Source organism: Mirounga angustirostris, unplaced genomic scaffold (assembly GCF_029215605.1).
Source record: "Mirounga angustirostris isolate CCGP_5_RB_7025 unplaced genomic scaffold, mMirAng1.0.hap1 SCAF_11, whole genome shotgun sequence".
Lineage (NCBI taxonomy): Eukaryota > Metazoa > Chordata > Mammalia > Carnivora > Phocidae > Mirounga > Mirounga angustirostris.
The window spans coordinates 115,633,791-115,652,465 of record NW_026991719.1 but is presented as its reverse complement, the minus strand read 5'-3'; the positions used below and the strand labels follow the sequence as shown (position 1 = coordinate 115,652,465).

The 18,675-nt window shown below is 34.6% G+C and overlaps 1 long non-coding RNA gene across 1 annotated transcript in view; it reads left to right on the top strand.

Annotated features, from left to right (window-relative positions):
- Nucleotides 1-18,675, top strand: part of LOC135361972 (uncharacterized) — a 237,700-nt gene that overhangs the window by 115,369 nt on the left and 103,656 nt on the right. The gene's annotated exons all lie outside the window — the stretch shown is intronic.

Below are 18,675 nucleotides of genomic sequence, written 5' to 3'. Positions count from 1 at the left end.
TTGATACACATTAGGTGTTCAGTGTGAGTTAGATCTTTCTCTCTCATCCTCAGAGCAAACTCATAGCACTAGACTTGATCCAAAATGAAACTCACCCTGTGACTTGGTGACTTGTTGACTCTTCTTTTGAGAAAAGATTCATTTGGAAGTGAAAATTAGATTTTTTTCTGGCATCTCTGCTCTCCCATTTACTTATTGCACCTTTTCTCCTTTGCTTGGATTTCAGAGTACTTTGCTTTCCACTTCTCTTTACCTAGCACTGTTCTTGGGATAGGATATGATTTTTTTTTTTTAAGGTACACAGCATGATGGTTTGATTTATATAGTGAAATGATTACCACAGTGAGTTTAGTTAACATCCACCATCTCATATAGATAGAGAAAATTAATTTTTTTTATGGGATAGGATATGATTAACACCATCAGGATGATTAAGCTTAAGGAGAGTAGATCTTAAAAGTCCTCATTACCAAAAAAATAGTGTGTGAGGTGATGGATGTGTTAATTGACCTTATTATGGTAATCATTTTGCAATATATACATATAACAAATCATCATATTATACACCTTAAACTTATGCAATGTTATATGTCAATTACATCTCAATAAACCTGGAAAAATCAGTGCTGTATATAGCAAAGTAATGAGTTATTAGTTTTAGTTGCCAGGGGATTTTTTTCATGGAAAAGTACATTAAACATGGCTTCTTTCAGAAGGATTAGTGTTTTATTTTATTTTTTTTTAAAGATTTTATTTATTTATTCATGAGAGACAGAGAGAGAGGCAGAGGGAGAAGCAGGCTCCCAAGGAGCAGGGAGCCCAACGCGGGACTCGATCCCAGGACCCTGGGACCACGACCTGAGCCGAGGGCAGACGCTTAACCATCTGAGCCACCCAGGCGCCCCAGGATTAGTGTTTTAAAAGGTTCCAAAGCCTCAAGCTAAAGGAGAAATTCTCTAATAGAAGAATGTGGGGACTCAGTAATGGGTTAATGGAATTGTTTGTGGATGATGTTGGGGGCGCCCTGAAATCATAGCCATCTCCATGACCTGCTCCCATTCTCAGACTGGCTCTGTACCTTGCTAAAAGTTACTGCTATAAACAGTGATTATTTAAGTCTTCTCTCCTGTTTGGAGCCCAAGGCAGATTGCAATGGTAGCTCAAGTGCCTTCTGCCATCAGGTTTAGATGGAGTTCAGTTTCCTCCAGTGGCTCCCAAATTATTATTTTAATTAGTCAATTAATACCCATATCACTGTTGGTGAATTACAATAAAATATCACTGACTGAATAATTTTTTCTTTTCTGGGATTCCAAAAAAACACATATTAGAAAACTTGATATTGTCCTTAACTCATATGTCTCTGTTCATTTTTTCAGCTTTTTTTCTTCTCTGTGCTTTAGTTTGCATAGTTTCTATTGCTATGCCTTCTTTTACTGATCTTTATTTCTGCAGTTTCTAATTCATTATTACGCCATCCAGTGTATTTTTAAATTTCATATATATTTTTTCATATCTGGAAGTTCCATTTGGTTCTTATTTATAGTTTTAATATGTCTTTACAACTCTCAAAATCATAGGACTACCTATATAATCTAACATTTCAGTTTAACCATTAGTTACAAATTGTTTTGTACTCTGGGTTTTGTATTCACTTTTGAGTTTGAATCTTAGTAATCATTTTACCAAGAGAGCCTAGTTAGACCTCTGTGATTAGTTCAAACCCTTCCTAGCACTTGTATTTTTCCTTCATAGCACTCATCAGTGCTATAATAATATACATTTGGGTACAATTTAATTAACATCGATCTTGTTTAGAAGACTGTATGAACGTGTCTCTTTATCATCAGTCATGTATCTTCAGCACTTGGAGCATTGTAGTACCAGGCATATTGTTTGCATTCACATATTTCAACAATGCTTCCAGGATACTGAAAGACTTAGAATGTATACTCAAATATTGTCCATTTGAAGCCTTCAGATTAAAAAAAAAAAAGCCCCAGGGCTAATGGTGTATAAACTTGCATAAAATAATCAGGACCATCATGGATCATTTTTGTAACTTTTCAGAGCTTGAAAGTTATAATTTATAAAAGTATTATAAGACATATCTTTAACTTATTTATTGATTTTGTTGTTTGCAAAATACATTCCTCTCAATTAAAAAAACAAACAGCCATAACATGCTATATAATGTATTAATAATCATACTTTCAATTGATATTTGAAGAATACACAGAATCTTAATTTTCTCCTATTTTAAACTGGGAAAATATAACTTCCTTCTCAGGAAATCAATAAAAGTATTATACCAACTAATTAATTTGTGTTTTAGTTGACCAGGCCAAAGTTTAGACTTTAGGAATTGCCAGAAGAGCCTTTTTTTTTTTAATTTATTTATTTGACAGAGAGAGAGAGAGAGAGAGAGATAGGCAGGCAGAGGGAGAGGAGAAGCAGACTCCCCACTGAGCAGGGAGCCGGATGAGGCACTCGATCCCAGGACCCTGGGATCATGACCTGAGCCAAGGGCAGATGCTTAACTGAGCTACCCAAGCACCCCCAGTAAAGCCATTTTTATAATGATGCCAATGTCATTACCACCACCCTGCCAGCACTGCCACTTACTGAGTATCTGTTAATGATCAAGTCAGTAATGTATCTATATATACTATCTTGAATCATTAAAACATTCCTACCTGATTGGTATTATTATCTCCTTTTTTGTAGTTATGGAGAATGAGACTTTGAGTAGCTAGTCACTTGCCAAAGATCACACAGCTGGTAAGTGTCCAAGTTGGTGTTTAAATCCATGACTAAGGCTCACAAGTATTGACTTTTATTTTATTCTGTTAACATGTTCATAACATAAAATGTACCATTTTAACCATTTTATAGTGTACAATTCAGTGATACCTAATACGTTTAGAATGTTGTACAACCATCACTACTATTTAGTTCTGGAACATTTTCATCACCTCAAAATAAAACCCTATGCTCATTTAGCAGTCATTTCTCATTCCCTCTCAATTGATTTTTAAGTATTGATTATGGACTCTGCAATTCTGCTCCAATTGTTTATTTGCTCTAAATTTTTTGTGAATGAATTTTAAAGGATTGTCTGCATATGATCATGTCATCTGTGAACAGAGCTAGTTTGCTTCCTTTCCAGTTTGAATGACTTTCTGTTTCTTGCCTAACTTCTCTGGCTAGAATTATCTGTGCATTATTGAGTAGCATTGGTGAAAGTCAGCATCCTTGTATTACACTGATCTTAGAGGGAACACTTGAGTCTGACAGTATATGTAAGTTCTCCACAGTGCCTTTATCATGGTGAGAAATTTCCCTTTTATTCCTACTTTGCTGAGTATTTGTGTTATGAAAGAATGCTCAATTTGGTCAAATGCTTTCTTTACATCAGTTGAGATGACCATGCATTTTTTTCCATTTATTCAATTGACATGGCTTATTAAATTGAGTGATTTTTATATTTTGAAATATGAAATACATCACTTTCATTCTCACAATAAACACTCATTTGACATGTTGTATAATCCTTTTGATATGCTGCTGGATTTGGTTTGCTAGTATTTTATTGAGGAAATTTATATCTATATTCATAAGGGATATTGGCCTCTAGTGGTTTTTGTTTGTTTGTTTTTACTATGATGTGTTTGTCTGGCTTTTGTATGAGGGTAATGATGGTTTCACAGAATGTGGGAGACTGAAGGCCTAAGAGCAGGAACCCATGAAAGGCCTGAGACCTAAAACACAAGGTCCAAGACCTGAGATAAAAACCTTAGCTTGAAGATCTAAGATCCAAGGATGGAAGGTCCCAGACACACATAAAGACCCAGGACTCCAGCCACTCTAGATGGACAGAAGACCCAAGAGAGAAAGATATCTCAAGGCTAAATTAGATGGGAAGCTGGAAGCCCATGACCCAGAATCCAGGAAGGATAGAAGCTCTTAGACCAAAGGAAATCCCAAGTTGAGAACGCTAACTCCCAGCTTTTTTCTACTACTATCCTCCCTATTCTTGGACATTTTCATTTCTCCCTTTCCTGTTCTCATGTGTCCATTTAAGCCCACTTCTTTTGAGATGCTCTTTTTGTTATTGCTATTACCTTAAGGAAACATATCTTTAGGTTGGCAGTATTATGCCTGAGCTGATCTTAAGCCAGTTTTGATCACAGTTTTGAGCGATTTATTGAATGTTTGTTTTTTAATTTCCATTTCTCTTCATCTCCACTCCACTTGAGAGAGACATATAGGTAACATTGTATTTCAGACCTCCCTTTTCCTTAGAAGCTCTAGTCTGATAAGGAAAGGAAAGCATCGGGCTGATGAGGGGAGAAAAATGTGATAGGCTATCTAGAGAAAATGTGAAGAGATGTTCCAGGCCAATGGGAAGAATTAGACAGGAAATACCCAGATGTGCCAGCCTGTTGAGAAGCACCAGCCAGCAACACCTTACTTTTTTGAGCTGGTTTCTGGCATCCTCAGACTACCACTACTCATAAGAATAAGAGAACAATGCTATCATCATCTGATTTTTATGGCATAGTGAAATTGTGAACACATCCATTTTTAAAGGAAATGGCTTTGTCTCTACCCTTCTACCTAAAAGGGAATCTATGCCAAAATGCTCTGATAAATGGGAAGATACACTTTGGCTTGTGAACTGATGTGAAATGCAGAATCTTTGAGCTGCGAGTGTTTTGAAGATTGAAAAATCTTGCTCAGCATGGGTGACCACCAAAAGCAATCTAAAGCCATCTACATGTCACAACTGAGACAAATTGGGGAATGTGTTGTCTAATGTCAAATAAAATGTACTGTTTTGAAAGAAAAAAGAATGAGTTAGGAAGTATTCACTTCTACCTTCTGGAAGAGTTTGAGAAATATTGGCATTAATATTTGAAAATTTTGTAGAGTACTCATTAGTAAAGCCATCTGGTCCTGGCCTTTTCTTATGTGCTATTTGATTGTTGATTTAATCTCTATATACTATACATCTATTCAAATTTTCTTTTTCTTCTTGAGTCGATTTTGGTAAGTTGTGTGTTTTTAGGATTTTGAGTCTTCCCTCTTTTTCTCTTAGTCTTGATAATGATTTGTCAATTTTGTTAATCTTTTCCATGAACAAACTTTTGGTGTAATTGATTTTCTCTATTGTGTTTCTATTCTCTATCCCATTAATCTCTACTCTGATCGTTATTATTTTCTTCCTTCTGCAATTTTTGGGTTTAGTTTGCTCTTCTTTTTTTAGTCTCTTCAGGAGTAAAGTTAGGTTAAATATATGCATTTATAGCTAAAAGTTTCCCTTTGAGCACCGCTTTCTTTGCATCCCATAAATGTTGTTATATTGGGTTTTCATTTTCATTTGTCTCAAAATATTTTCTAGTTTCTCTTGTGATTTCTTCCTTGACCTATTGGTTATTTAAGAATGTGTTGTCTAATTTCTATATATTCCTGAATTTTTCAGTTTTCCATCTGCTATTGAGAAGATAGTTTGCATGATTTCAGTCTTTTAAAATTTATTTGTACCTTATAAGCTTAAATAGTCTATCCTGGAGAATGTTCTGTGTGCCCTTGAGAAAAGTGTGTATTCCATTCTTGTTGGGTGGAATGTTGTGCATATTTTTGTTAAGTATAACTGGTTTATTTTGTTGTTCAAGTCCTCTATTCCCTTTTTGATCTTCTGTTAGTTGTTCTAGCCACTATTGAAAATAGAGTATTGAAGCCTCCACATATTATTGTACAACTATCTGTTTATCCCTTCAATTCTGTCATTCTTGCCTCATATTATTTTGGGGATTTGTTATCACATGGGTATATATTTATAACTGCTATGTCTTCTTGATGGATTCACCCCTTTATCAATATGTAATGTCCTTCTTTGTCTCTTGCAACAGTTTTGACATGAATTGCATTTTGTCTGATATTAATATAGCCATCCCATCTTTCTTTTGTTTACTATATGCATGCAATATAATTTTTACTTATTTTTTTATCATCCTTTTTGTGTCTTTCAGTCTAAATTAAATATCATGTAGTCAGCATGTAGGTAGATCTTTTTACATTCGTTCTGCCAATCACTATTCTTTAATTGGAAAATGAATCATGTCTACATTTACAGTAATTACTAGTAAGGAAAGACATACTTCCACCACTTTACTTTTTGTTTTCTATACATCTTATATATTTTTGTTCCTCGATTTCTCCATTGCAGCCTTTCTTTTGTGTTTTAATTGATTTCCATAGTGTACTGTTTTTATTATATTCCCAAGTATATTAAAAGATGCTCAGTAGCTCTAATTATCAAGGAAATGCAAATCATCTCTTCACACCTATTAGGATGACTATTACCAAAAAGTCAAAAGATGAAAAGTGTTGGCAAGGATGTGGAGAAAAGAGAACCCTTGTGCATTGTTGGTGGGAATGTAAATTGGTACAGCCATTATAGAAGACAATATGGAGGTTCCTCAAAAAATTTAAAATAGAACTACCATTTGATCCAGCAACCCACTTCTTGGTATATATTCCAAAAGAAATAAAATCACTATCTCAAAGAGATATCTGTACTCCCGTGTTTATTGAGCATTAATCCCAGTAGCCAAGACATGGAAACAACTTAAATTTCTGTAGACAGGAGAATGGATGAAGAAATATGGTATAGATATAAATGGGATATTATTTAGTCATAAAAAAATAAATCCTGCCATTTGTGACAACACAGATGAATCTGGAGAACATTATGCTAAGTGAAATAAGCCAGACACAGAAAGACAAATGTGTGATCTCACTTCTATGTGGGATGTAAATAAATAAATAAAGTAAACTAAAATAAAATAAAATAAAAAATCTGAATTCATAGTAACAGAGAGTAGAATGATAGTTACCAGGAGCTGGGGGTTGGTGGAAAAGGGAAGATTCCAAAAAAAGGTAGGATAGTGGTTTCTGGGGACCAGTGGGAGAAAGTCATAGGGAGTTATTACTTTAGAGGTTCAGAGTTTCAGTTTTGCAAAATGAAAAGAGTTCTGGAGATGGATGATGGTGATGGTTGCACAACAATATGGTTGCACTTAATATCACTGAACTGTATACTTAAAAATGGTTAAGATAATAAATTTTATGTTACATGTATTTTACCACAATAAAAGATCTTAAAAAGAAATTTTTTCCATTTCATCCAGTTAGTCAAATTTATTGCCCTGAAATTATTCCTAGTATTTCCTATTATCTCTTTAATTTTGTAGAATTTGTAGTGATGGCCACTCTTTTGTTCTTGATATTGGTAATTTGTGTTTTCTTTCTTTGTCTTTCTTAGTCCAGCTTTTTTCAGTCTGGCTTACTGATTTTATTGGTATTTCCAAAGAAACAGATTTTGGTGTCATCGATTTTTTTGTTATTTTTTCAATTAATATTTAATTGATTTTGCTTTTTTTCTATGCTTTGCTTTTATCATTTTACTTTGGCTTTAATTTTCTCTTTCTAATTAAAAAAATTTTAGGTGGGAACTCAAATCCCTGGTATTAGATCTTCCTTACTTTCCAAAATAATTATTGAAGGCTGTAATTTTCCCTCTAAGCACTACTTTAACAGTACCCCACAAAGGTTAATATAATGTATTTTTATTATTACTCTTTCAAAATAGTGTCTAAATTCTCTTGGGATATTTTCTTTGTCTCTTGTATTCTTTAGAACTGCATTGTTTATTTTCCAAATATTTGGTGTTTTCCTAGTCATGATATTATTATTGATTTCTAATATAATTTATTTGTGCTAAGAGAACAGATTCTGTATTAGTTAAATCTTTTTAAAGTTATTTAAACTAGTTTTATAAGAATAGATTCTAGTTAACATAACATGTGCCCTTGAAAAGAATGTGTTATTCTGCCATTGCTGGGCACAGTGCTCTGTAAATATAAATGCAGTGGTCCATATATACAATGGAATATTACTCAGCCATCAGAAAGGATGAATACCCAACTTTTACATCAACATGGATGGGACTGGAGGAGATTACGCTAAGTGAAATAAATCAAGCAGAGAAAGTCAATTATCATATGGATTCACTTATTTGTGGAATATAAGGAATAGCATGGAGGACATTAGGAGAAGGAAGGGAAAAATGAAGGGGGGGAATCAGAAGAAGAGATGAACCATGAGAGACTATGGACTCTGAGAAACAAACTGAGGGTTTTAGAGGGAAGGGGAGTGGGGGGATGGGTTAGCCTGGTGATGGGTATTAAGGAGGGCACGTACTGCATGGAGCGCTGGGTGTTATACGAAAACAATGAAGTGTGGATCACCACATCAAAAACTAATGATGTATGGTGACTAACATAATATAATAAAATTAAATTAAAAATATATATATATAAATGAAGTCAATGTCGTTGATAGTGTTGTACAGAACTTTTATGTCATTACTTTTTTGCTGTTGGTTCAGTTGTTCTATCAAGTTCCAGGAGATGAGTGTGTTGAAAAATCCAACCATGAAGGCAGAATTGTCTATTTTCTACTAATTTCTGTCCATTTTTCCTTCACAGTTTTGAAACTTTGTTAATAGATGCACAGTCGTCTACTATAGTTACATCTTCCTAGTAAATTGACATATTATTATGAAATATTTCTCTTTATTTCTAGTACTACTTTTTATCGTGAAATCTATTTTATCTGAAATTAATGTAGCTATTCCCTAATTCTAATCCTTATTCTTTGCATAGTGTATCTTTTCCCATCCATTTACTTTCTTTTTTCCCATCCATTTACTTTCTTTTTTTAAATTTTATTTTATTATGTTATGTTAGTCACCATACAATACATCATTAGTTTTTGATGTAGTGAGTGATCCATGGTTCATTGTTTTCATATAACACCCAGTGCTCCATGCAGTATGTGCCCTCCTTAATACCCATCACCAGGCTAACCCATCCCCCCACCCCCCTCCCCTCTAACACCCTCAGTTTGTTTCTCAGAGTCCATAGTCTCTCATGGTTCATCTCTCCCTCCGATTCCCTCCCCCTTCATTTTTCCCTTCCTTCTCCTAATGTCCTCCATGCTATTCCTTATGTTCCACAAATAAGTGAAACCATATGATAATTGACTTTCTCTGCTTGATTTATTTCACTTAGCATAATCTCCTCCAGTCCCATCCATGTTGATGTAAAAGTTGGGTATTCATCCTTTCTGATGGCTGAGTAATATTCCATTGTATATATGGACCACATCTTTATCCATTCATCTGTTGAAGGGCGTCTCGGCTCTTTCCACAGTTTGGCTATTGTGGACATTGCTGCGATGAACATCGGGGTGCATATGGCCCCTCTTTTCACTACATCTGTGTCTTTGGGGTAAATACCCAGGAGTGCAATTGCTGGGTCATAGGTAGCTCTATTTTTAATTTTTTGAGGCACCTCCACACTGTTTTCCAAAGTGGCTGTACCAACTTGCATTCCCACCAACAGTGTAAGAGAGTTTTCCTTTCTCTACAACCTCTCCAACATTTGTTGTTTCTTGCCTTGTCCATTTTTGCCATTCTAACTGGTGTAAGGTGGTATCTCAATGTGGTTTTGAGTTGAATTTCCCTGATGGCTAATGATGATGAACATTTTTTCATGTGTCTGTTAGCCATTTGTATGTCTTCTTTGGAGAAGTGTCTGTTCATGTCTTCTGCCCATTTTTTGACTTACTTGTTTTTTGAGTGTTGAGTTTGAGAAGTTCTTTATAGATCTTGGATACCATCCATTTACTTTCATTCTCTATTTGTCCTTATATGTAAAATGTGTCTCTTTTAGAAAGTATGTAAATGTGCCTTTAAAAAGAAATCTGTTCTCCCAGTTTTCCTTTTAATTGGGGTGTTTAGTCTATGAATATTTAATGTAACTGTTGATATTGGTGAATGTTATAGGCTAAATTTTGTCCCCTCAAAATTCATATATTGAATTCCTAACACCCAGTACCTCAGAATGTGACTGTATTTGGAGATAGGGTCTTCCTAGAGATAACTAAGTTAAAATGACATCATTAGGATGGATTCTAATCTGATATAACTGGTATCCTTATAAGAAGGGGAAATTAGGGGACACCTGGGTGGCTCAGTCGGTTGAGCATCCGACTGTTTCGGCTCAGGTCATGATCTCATGGGTCTTGAGATCAAGTCTGTGTGGGGCTCTGCACTCAGAAAGGGGTCTGCTTGAAGATTCTCTCCCTCTACTCCTCCCCCTGCTTGCACTCTCTCTCTCTCTCTCAAATAAATAAATAAATCTTTTTAAAAAGGGGGGTGGAAATTAGGACACAGACATGTACAGAGGGAAGACCACAGGAAGGAGATGCCATTTGCAAGTAAAGGAGAGAAACCTTAGAATTAACAAACCTGCTGACATCTTGATCTCATACCTCTAGTCTCCAGAACAGTAAGAAAATACACTTCTGTTGTTTTAGCTACTGAGTCTGTGCTACTTTGTTATGGCAGCCCTAGAAAACTGATACAGTGAGTTTGAATCTACCTGTTTACTCTTTTTTTGGTGTTCTTTTGGTGTTCTTGTCCTTCAGTTACTCCCTTCCTGCCTTTTAATCAGATTAACTATATTTTCAGGATTGTGTTTTACTATTCTTATTGGGTTGTTAGCTAGACTTCTTTGCATGTTTTTAATTTATTCTAGAAATTTCAGTATACATCCTTCACTTTTCACAGTTCATTTTCAGTTAATATTATATCACTTTATGTAAAATATAAAAACATTCCAACAGTCTAGGGCCACTTACATCACTCCTTCCTTTATTCTAGAATTATTATATGTATTAAATCTACTTACACTAAACACCACAGGGTAATGCTATATATTTTCCTTTCAATAGTTATATATATCATAAAGAATTAAGAGGGAGAGAAAAGCCAAAATGATAGTCTTTTGCATGTACTTTGACATTTAACATTAAAGATGTTCTTTACTCTTTTTTTTTTTTTGAAGTGTTACTTTCCATCTGGGAAAATTTCCTTTCAGCCTGGATAATTTTTACTGGTGTTTATTTTAGTAGATCTGCTTGTGATGAATTATTTTTGTTTTCTTTTCTTGGAAAATCTCTTTATTTTGCTTTCATTCTTAAAGGATATTTTTGCTGAATATAGAATTTTATACAGACATTTTTTTCTTTCAGTATTTTAAAGATGTTCCATCTGTTCTAGCCTCCATTGTTTCTTATCAGAAGTCAGTTTTTAATCAGATCATTGTTCCCTTGTATGCAATTCATCATTTTTCTTTTGCTGTTTTCAAGTTTTGTTGTTTGTAATTAGTTTTCAACAGTAAGACTATTATGTGTTTTGACATGGGCTTCTTCATGTTTATTCTGCTTTGTTTTCTTGAAGCATCCTGTATATGTAAAATTTTCCTTGTCAGCCTTTATTTCTATTTTCTTAAAGATTTATTTATTTATTTTAGAGATAAAGAGTGCACACATGGGGGGCACAGAGAGAGAGGGAGAGAGAGTCAAGCACACTCCGTGCTCAGCATGGAGCCCCATGTGGGGCTCCATGTAGGGCCACACGAGGCTTAATCTCACAACCCTGAGATCACAATCTGAGCCAAAACCAAGAGTCAGATGCTTAACTGACTGTGCCACCCAGGCACCCCAGCCTTTATTTCTTCAAGTAATTTTTTCTGTCTCATTCACTGTCCTTTGTTCTAGAGTGTCAATTACACATATGCTAGAAAGTTCATTATTATCCATTAGTTAACTGAGGTTCTATTTGTTTATTTTAAAATCTTTTCTTTCTCTTTATCCACATTGAATACTTTTTTCCTTTTTTGATGGTTAAAATCACATGTATTTTCCTTTGCATATATTTGGAATTTTTAATTATGTCATATTACACATAAAACCCATCATAAAAAAATGAAGAAGAGAAATATTTTACTAAGTATTCTAAGCATTCTATTGTTACACAAGTAATTGTTATTCAGAGCAATTCTTACTAATATATTTTTCTTTTTTCAAGTTTTTTTTTCAATTTTTTAAATTGCAGTATAATTAACATAGAGTATTATATTAGTTTCAGGTGTACAATATAATGATTCAACAATTCTGTGCATTACTCAGTTCTCATCATAAGTGGACTCTTAATCCCCATCATCTATTTCACTCATCCCCCCCCACCCAGCTCCCCCTGGCAACCACCAGTTTGTTCTCTGTATTTAGGACTCTGTTTTTCTTTGTATGTCTCTTTTTAAATTTTTTTGTTCATTTGTTTCTTCAGTTTCACATATGAGTGAAACATGGTATATGTCTTTCTCTGACTGACTTATTTCACTTAACATTATACCCTCTAGCTCCATCCATGTTGCAAATGGCAAGATCTCATTCTCTTTTATGGCTGAATAATATTCCATTATATATATACCACATCTTTTTTATCCATCCATCTATGGTGGGCACTAAGGTTGCTTCCATAATTCGACTATTGTAAATAATGCTGCAGTAAGCATAGGGGTGCATATATCTTTTTTGAATTAGTGTTTTTGTATTCTTTGGGTAAATACCCAGTAGTGGAATTACTAGATCATATGGTAATTCTGCTTTTAATTTTTTGAGGAACCTCCATTCTGTTTTCCACCATGGCCACATTGAATAATTTCTGTTGATTTATTTTACAGTTCACATATACCTTTCTGTCATCTCCAATTAGCTGTCAGATCCATCAAGTGAATTTTTTTAAATTTCAGATTCTCTGGCCAGAAAGACTGATTTTTCCACTAGTGCCTCCACCACTTTATGCATCATGCATGCAGCTGCACTTAATCTCAGGATAAAATCCACAAAATGAGGAACTTCGTACAGCTACTCATCTCCTCTTTTCTGAGAATATACTGCTTACCAGAATCTGTCTGCTTCTGTTGACACTCCTGTACCTTTATGCAGTTGCTTTCTATATTAGGTCAAGATTTTATAATTATTTTCTGCAGGGGACTTTGGGAGTGTCTGAGTCTGTCATCGGAGAAATCAGAAATCCTCCAAATGGTTTTTATTTGACTAAATTGTGGTGTTTGAGTGAGTAATGGTGATAAACCTGGGAATATGCAGTTGAAGTTTTATTGTGAAAATTCCTTGAATATCAGCTTGAGGAGTTTGTGCTTAATTTCAAAGTTAACAAGGAGTAAACAGAACATGGGAAGCTGGAGTTAAGTTCTTTAAAAATACCTATCTTAGGGGGCACCTGGGGGCTCAGTCAGTTAAGTGTCTGGCTCTTCATTTCAGCTCAGGTCATGATCTCAGGGCTGTGAGATGGAGCCCCACATTGGGCTCTGCCCTGAGCGTGGAGCCTGCTTAGGATTCCCCCTCTCCCTCTGCCCCCCTGCCCCCCGTGTGTGTCTAAAAACAAATACCTATCTTAGTAAGCTTGGGCTGATAAAATACCATTGACTGGGTAACTTATAAACAACAGAAATGTATTTCTAACAGTTCTGGAGGCTGGAAGCTCAAGATCAGGTGGCTAGCATGGTCAGGTTCTATAGAGAGCTGCTTACTTCTCGTATACTTACATGGGGATATCAGAATGAGCTAACTTTCTAGCCTCTTCTTACAAGGCCACTAATCCCATTCAATTCCACCCCTATGACATAATTCCCTTGCAAAGCCCCCCCCCAATACCATCACATTGGGAGGGCTTCAACATATGAATTTGGGTGGGGGGGTGGGCACAAACATTCATTCCATAGCAATAACCTATATGTTGAACTTAAAGTAATACACAAAAAAATCATCTGTGAGAATAGATATGTTTAGAAAAAGTTTCTGTACTGATATGTGTCTTTTCCCAAAGTCTGTGCAGGGATTTCAAAGAGAGACACAGAGGAATTACAAAACACACTTTTCCTTCCTCCTAGAGTAAGCCACTCTAAGGCGGGAGCAACAGGTAGCCAGCACATTGAAATTCAGTAACTGACTTTCAATTTCACAGACCATAATTCTGAACTGACAGGAAGCAACAGGGCTCAAACTAAGGCCCTTTAGTGGAGATGGACCAGTAATTATGTGGGGTGCTACATGTTCTACTTTTGTTTGCTAAATAATAGGATACTCTAGGGTGCTTTCATAATTACATCATAGTCACTCACTCAATGCACTCTGCTAGCTACCAACCTTGAATATTTTGAGTTGTTTCTAGCCAGGTAAATGAAAATGATGGAAGAAAATAATTACCCTAAATTGTCTGAAACTCTTAGGAAAAATTAGTTTTATTAACCTGATGCCTGAGTCATCACTGGTACTGTTTTTGAAAAATGTCCTGCAGTTTGGTTTTATAAAAGAGCCTTCTTTTTGTTGTTTATTAATTATCAGCAGGGTAACCAATGTTGGGTAGCAAAGGGACACTGAAGAAGGAGGTTTGGGAGAAAGAATAATTTTATGATTAGCCTTTTATTCTTCCTAATCATCTCTTCCATTAGTAAAACTCCCAAGGATAGCAATGGCACATGAGCATTTGAAGTGGCAGTGAAAGCTTAAATCAGCTAAAATCGTAGTTTGCTGCATTTAAGATTTAACAGAGGCAGCAGTGCATCGAGGTTAGTGTGAAGGTGAACAAGAAAAAAATAATAGGATACAATTGAAAAATGCATTTCTTTGTGGTTACCACCCTGGAATGGGAATAATTACTACCTTGCAAAGAGATTTTTACTTTACCACTTCTGCTCGCCTTAGGGAACAATGAAGGTAGGTTAACATGATCTATAGGGCCTTAGGAAAGCATTTATAGTCATGAGATTGCATTTACTTTTATATAAGTTAGACCTTAATTTACTCTGGATTCAGTTATCCTTCGCTATAGCTGGGAAAATCTAAAATGTCTCTCTTGCCTTTGTCCTCCTCTTGAACATTATCACAGTCTTCTATTGGATTTGTACCCATCTGCCTCTTAAAAATAGCTTTACGATTGCTTGCAAAAGTGGGTACATCATAGATTTTATAGGAGACCAATCTTAGTTTGAATGCTGATGCAATATTTATAAATGTTCTCTAATTGTTCTTCTAACAATGAATTGTGTTGAGAAATACCGCACATAAAACACAGTACTGATGTTGTGAACCCTAAGTGTGAAGTGTGAATGATGGTGCTAATAACAAGAGTGCTATGATAAATTGAGTGACCAAACATATGCTTCACTGTGCAAGCTGGGACATTTTGGGGAGTGAACTGGGGTTACTGATAATTATATGAAGAAACAGGCATAAATTAGGACTAATCACAAGTTGCAGTCAAACCTATTTATAAAACAAAATAAATGATGATAGGAAGCCAATTAAAACTATTATATGTATATATTAGTTCCAGAATAATGGAACAGAGCCCAGGGAAAGAATCCCCTAATGTGAGACAATGAAAAATTTTAAAATAATGTTTTTATTTGTTACTTGTATGAAAATCATGCATATTAATTGTATAAACTTTTAAAATATAGAAAAGAGAGAAAAATAATTTACCACCATGAATAATGCACTTTATACAATTTTTATGTATTTTTCCAGATATTTTTCTTGTGAATATATATAATGTTATATATTTATTACAAGTAGTATTATTTTTTAATATAATTATCTTTTTATATTTTATTATTTCATCAACATTTTCCCATTCCCCATTCCATTAAATGTTTTTCCACATGATTTTTATTGTATTGATACTAATTTATTTATGAATATTTATTAGTCTACATAATACATTATATGTATGAACCATATTTTATTTAATGAGACACCATCGTTAGACATTTAGATTATCTTACTGTTCAGCTGTTATGAATAAGGCTCACATTAATATCTCTATACGTAAATCTTTAGTTTTCTTTCTGACAATTTTCTTAGAACATACCCTAGAATTGGAAATCCTAGATCTGATGGTATGTGTATTTGTAAGACTTTTAATATACTTTGTCAAATTGAACTCCAGAAAGAATATATTATTTTTTTGTACAGTGCCTAAGACAGCCATCTTACCCCACACTTATCAGCATTTAAATATTATCCTTTAGAAAATTTTCATCAGTTTGAAAGGCAAAAATATATGTTCTGTTTACTGGTGTTGACATGTGTCTTCAATTTGTGCTAGTATCACACTGTTTAAATATTGTCTATTAAAATAAATTTTAATAGCTAGTTGAATTCCTTAACTGTTGTTACTTTGCTTTGAAAATTACATGTAAATCTTGGCCATTTGTTATGCCGAATCAACTTCCATACGTCCATTTCCCTAAACTTACAAATTAATTTGAAAAGGCTTAGACTTGGGGCGCCTGGGTGGCTCAGTCGTTAAGCGTCTGCCTTCGGCTCAGGTCATGATCCCAGGGTCCTGGGATCGAGCCCCGTGTCAGGCTCCCTGCTCGGCGGGAAGCCTGCTTCTCCCTCTCCCACTCCCCCTGCCTGTGTTCCCTCTCTCACTGTGTCTCTCTCTGTCAAATAAATAAATAAAATCTTTAAAAAAAAAAAAAGAAAAGAAAAGGCTTAGACAGATTTACAATATCAAGTCTTGCCATTTGGGAGCATGGTCTAATTTTTCAAGATGTCTCTTATTTTCCTTAGAGAGGATTTGTAGTTCACCTCATATATATCCTGCACATTCTTTTTCATTTTTAGGTACTTTACAGTTTTATTAGGATTGTGAATTAAATATATTTTTTGTTAACTTTCAAACTCATTTGTACTGATATAGATGAGAGAGGAGGAGCCATGTTTCGTTATCATCTATAAAATTTGCCAAATTGTTTCCTAAAAATTTCTTAGGATCCTGTACTAGATAATTTTCAGTAGCATGAAAATTATAAAAGCATGTTCTTCTGAGTCTTTATTATTAAATTTCCTTTTTGTTGCTCTTCAATGGTTTTTCATGGGCCTCAATTTTTTCCTTTATCTTCAAGTAAGACATGATCCCTCCAGAATTAGTGTTTACCAAACACAGGCCAGAAGCTACTTCCTCTTTGCTATCAAACAATTTAAGCTGTCTTACGGGGAAGGATGAGGGGGAAGCATGTGTACACCCCTAACTTCATCCAGATGCACGGACCTTATAGTTATTATGAATTACATTACATTTTTAAGAATTGTTTATTTTTAATTTTCCTTCCTTCTATGCCTTCCTTAGTATTTTAGTAAGAATTTGGCAGAGACACTTACAGGAGATTTATAGTCAGGTAACGTTTTGAACAAAAAGTGAGAAATGGGCTGTTAAATGTTTCTCCTCAATTCTCCCATATTTTGCACCCTCAAATAAATGGAACTTTATCCTCTCCTCCAAAGAACTCTGAAAAGAAAATGGGTACATTAAAATGTATGCTTTAGATTAATTTTTAAAAAGAATTAAAAATACATGAAAGAAATATTAAATGAGATCATCTCATTCTGATTTACTTCCTATAAGCATGTGAAATGTACTCATGTGGCTTTTTTATTTGAAATTTTTATAAATGTAATTTGCTCTAGTGAACAGGTTTCATTGAGATCTTTATTGAAAATTCCACTTAAGAGACAGATATACTAATTAAGACTCTTTGGTTTGTAGATGACGGAAACTCAAATTAGCTTAGACTAAAAAAAGTAATGTACTGGAAGAAAATCGGGTTTTTTTGGTTTGTTTGTTTTGTTTTTTTTTAACAAAGCTAATGAAAGGGTATATGTATTAAACCATAGTAGGGACAAGGTTTCAGAACAACTGGAAGCAGAAGTTTCTTTCTTTTTTGTTTGTTTGTTTTTCCTTCCACATGTCTGGTTATTCTCAAGTTTTACATTTTATAGTTCCTATTATCAAAGAAGGACAAACAATTCAGGTTGGAAATATTCTAGGGAAGGATTATGGTCTGATCTGGGTTAGTTACTGAACGCTGGAACACTCAACTAAGGGTATATTGTGAGCAAGGTGATTGATGCATCGCCAGTATTGAGCACATAGCCATGTGTACTTGGCATTCTAAGTCAGGCAGCTACAGAAAGAAGTGAGTACTATAGCAGTACTGCAGCATGCCATGGAGGCAAAGGCATTCCCACACTTTTGGTAACTAGACAAATATTACAGCTCGGAGTCTAATAGTAATGTCTTTCCTAGGCTGTTGCGTGCATTTATGAAATTATAAGGCAAAGATCCTAGATGGGTAGATTGTGTTTTGAGTCTTTCAATCAGTTCTCAAGGTGTTAGGCAGAGCTGATCCCTAGAAAATCAAATGTTTATTTCTCTTTTAAAATCAATACGACTATGGAACTTCACATGTAATTTTCTCAAGTGCGTATTACAGAATGTTTTTTAAAGAGATTGTTATTATCCTATTTAATTTTAAAAGTTATTTTCTAAACATATGTAGACCATTATAATCCAATTACCCTCTAGTTTTAGAAATACTGAGGAGTTATTTTCCTTTTCCTGTCTTTGTTTTTTCAGATATTTTACAAATCAGGAACATGACCTGTTATTTTAAACATATTTCCTCAGTCAGGCAGATTTTCAAAAGGAGAAATAATCCTGAAATATATGGAACCAATGGGAATGTAGCATCATATTCTCTAAAAAAATTCACACATTCCATTTGTAAATTCACTGGGTGACTTGCAGTGACATTCTGTTTCTTGCACACCATTGTACCAAGGACAAAACACCAAATGATGACACAGCTGTCTCAGCTGGTAGTTAAA